This window comes from Neophocaena asiaeorientalis, unplaced genomic scaffold, assembly GCF_003031525.2.
Source record: "Neophocaena asiaeorientalis asiaeorientalis breed wild unplaced genomic scaffold, Neophocaena_asiaeorientalis_V1.1 scaffold100, whole genome shotgun sequence".
In the NCBI taxonomy this organism is placed as follows: Eukaryota; Metazoa; Chordata; class Mammalia; order Artiodactyla; family Phocoenidae; genus Neophocaena; species Neophocaena asiaeorientalis.
The window spans coordinates 3,103,665-3,107,442 of NW_020173955.1; positions in this window are offsets into that span (position 1 = coordinate 3,103,665).

Below are 3,778 nucleotides of genomic sequence, written 5' to 3' on the forward strand. Positions count from 1 at the left end.
TTATTTTTTGGCTGTGTTGGGTGTTCATTTCTATACGAGGGCTATCTCTAGTTGCAGCGAGCGGGTGCCACTCTTCATCGCGGTGCGCGGGCCTCTCACTGTTGCGGCCTCTCTTGTTGCAGAGCACAAGCTCCAGATGCGCAGGCTCAGTAGTTGTGGCTCACGGGCCTAGTTGCTCCGCGGCATGTGGGATCTTCCCAGACCAGGGTTCGAACCCATGTCCCCTGCATTGGCAGCCAGATTCTCAACCACTGCGCCACCAAGGAAGCCCTCACTCAACAAATATTTCTTAAGCACAACTAAGAATTTGGCACAAAGCCCCTGCCTTTAAAGGTAGATGATAGGAAATTGAGATCCTAATTCAGCCCGATTCCCCTCGACTTGTGTCTGCTGAAGCCCACCTCAGAAAATGGAAACTACACCTTTCCAGTCACTGAAGCCAAAATCCATGGAGTCATCCTCAAATTCTCTCGTTCACACATCCCATCCAGCGGAAGTTCTTTTGACTCTACTTTCAAAATATATTTTGACTTTGAATACTTCTATGACTACCACTCTGGTCCAAGCCCCAACCTATCCCTGGATGAATGCAGAGTCTCCTAATAGATCTCTCTTTTTCTACTCTTGCTCCCCAGCCTAATCTTATCATAGCATCTAGATTGATCCTGTTAAAATTTGAAGTCAGGTCAAGTCATCACATCTGTATTCCAACACCTGGTTGGCTCCCAGTCTCACTGAGAAAACAAGTCAAAGCATTTACAACAGCCTAGAGTAAGGCCCTACATCATCTGTCCCCTTTGTTGCTTTAACTGACTTCCATGGTATAAATACTCCCTTTATGGCCAATTTCAAGCCACCAATATGATGTCACAAATCGTGGAGTTGTGAAGGTATTTGCAGTAGCACATCATTATATGGTATTTCCATCATGCAAATACCATTGATGTAAGTAATCTCAAGAGCATAGATAATAGTAAAATGAAATAACTTAATTAGGAAGTGATAAATTTTGAGTATTTATTACCTTTGTTTTAATATAATTTATTTACTTAATAGTAAGTTTATATAATTTAATTTTTTAACAATGTCTGTGTTTGACAACCAGCTTACAAAATTCTTGAAAAGTTAACAGTTGGCTCCCAGGAGTCAGTTGAAGTGGCTCTAACATACCAGTGTTATAGCACCAAACATGCACCTGCCTCAGGGCCTTTATTTCTTCATTTGCCTGGAAAGCACTTCTCCCAAATGCTTGCAAGGACTCCCTCCTTCATTTCTTTCAGGTCTTTTATTGAATATTACATTCTAGGTATCACCTTCCTCAGCCACTATCTAAAATTGTACCATCCCGATTCCCTATTCCAACATCCAGATTCATTTTTAACCTTAGCACTTATCACTATACAACATACCATTTCTCTCACTTGTTATTTATTCCCAGTGTCCTCCATTAGACTCAAAGCTCAATAAAAGTAGAGATTTTTGTCGGATTTGTGCCCTCTCAAATCCTAGCACTTAGATCTGTGACCAACAATTACTGGGCTCTCAATAAAATATTTGTTGAATGAATGGATCAGCATCACCTCTTCATTTCCTTTATTTTACTTCCTGTCCTGATTCTAATTGCCTAATAGTTAATGGTATGTTATATGTGAAAGAAATGGCATCTTTCCAACCCACATCTTTCCAAAGAAAAGGCATCTTACCTTCCCTGTTTCTTCGCAGACCCCAAACACCAGCTCATTATTTTATTTTTGGCTTAGAAATACTTCAGCAAAAACAACGCTGTGGCTTCCCTTGTCCTGCCTGAGAATGATCCTAGTGAAATGATATTTCATATCTCACTTCTATGTAAGAGAGTCTGGGACCCATTGTTGAAAATTACCTTATAGAACTGTATAAATTTCTCAGACTGTCAAACTATAACTCCTAGACTTAGCAGCCTTCTCAGATGCTTTTTTGCTATGTTCCCCAAAAGGCAGCAGCTCACTTTCAGACAACTGCTAATTCTGCTTCTGAATGATGTGAGGTGTCACAGACTCCATATAGATTATTCACTGAGGTCTCAGACACATAGGGAGTTTAGCTCCACAGACAGAATATTCATAATTTTCCATAAATATTCTCAACACTGTAAATTGGGTTTGATAGGAATAGGGTTGCAAACTGGACTATGCCCCCAGGGCAATTTTTTCTTGAAAAGAGTATCTCTTCTCTCCCACCTCCATGCTTCACCACCATACACAATTGTACTATTGTCCAAGTTACACTAGTAATGTTTTTGAAATCCAAGGATGTGATGTGATGTGATGTACTGTTTTATGAAGTATTCTTAAAAGCAAATAGGGAAACAATTTCCTTATAAGATATTTACAAAGAAATATTTATCCCAGTGCTTCCTTTCAGGTCTTGCAAAGTCACAAACGTGCCCTAAAGATTCATGGGAAGAACAATCCCATGGAATTGTGAATTTGTACCCTATACATGAATACACTCAGTGAGTCAGACTCATGGTATTTTCAGCCTAAGTGCCCGTTTCTTATGACTGGTAGGAAGAAGTGCATATTGGAAGGTCATTGTTATATCTCTGAGGTCAAAGTGATATCAATTTTCTCAAAAAGAGTGAAGTGACCAATTCCATTATTAGGATAATATAATCAATTCATACCTTACTTCAAATATTTTTTACTACATTATATGGGTATTTAATCTTATAATTTATGTATTCCTTGAAGAGCTCACAGTCAGTAGAGACTGTCTTCAGAGGCAAAAAATCAAATTAAAATGCAAAGATTTGACTCTGGTGTGACCTTAATAGCAAATATCTATGGTTTGATAGGGAGTAAACAGGTACTGTTCACATGTTGTGGTGGGTGTGAAAATTGACACAATCATTTTAGGGGACACTTGGGCAGTTCCTATCACAATAACAAATATACATGGCCTTTGACACAGTAGTTCCACTTTTAGGATATGAACCTAGAGATATATTCACATTTGTGCCCAAAGATAAATGCACAGGGATATTCACTGAAGCATTATTTTTAAGAGAGAAAACGAGAAATAGCCTAACTGTACTCAATAGGGGACTGGATGAGTAATTTATAGTACTGAGAAGATGGGGAAGACAACGGAGCTGTCAATAAGGATGAAGTGGATTTATACATTCTGACCTGTTAAGTAAAAAACAAGCCACCAAATAATATGTATAGTATGTCATATATGCTGAACAAAACATAAAGCAAGTATATTTGTAAATGCATAGAAGATATCTCAAAATATACATATCATACCCTTAATGATGGTTATCCCAGAGCAGAAAAAAGAACTGGGGACTGGGGGAGAGGACATACGAAGAGGACTTTTATTTTTTACCATAGATACTTCATTCTCTATTGTTTGAGTTGTTAATCATGATCATGTATTACTTTTTAAATTAAAAAATTAATAGAAATAAGTAACAAGTAGTAAAAAGGAATTTATGAGTTTGTTTCTTTTTTTTCTGATGAATGTTGTGAGACAATGTGAACTAGTAAAAAGAACACAAACATGGGTTCTAAGTTGACTCAGCTGCTGTGGGGTGGTGTGTACCTGTGTGTATGTGTAAGTATGCGTGATAGAGGGTGCTGGGAAGCAAGAGTAAGACCAGGAAAAGAGTAACTACCTCACAGGGTTGCTATAAGAATTCAGTGAAATACTGTACAGAAAGGTCTGTAACAGCCTGCTAGATAGCAGGCAGGCACTCAATACAGTTTACTTACATTTCCTTATTCATATCCCA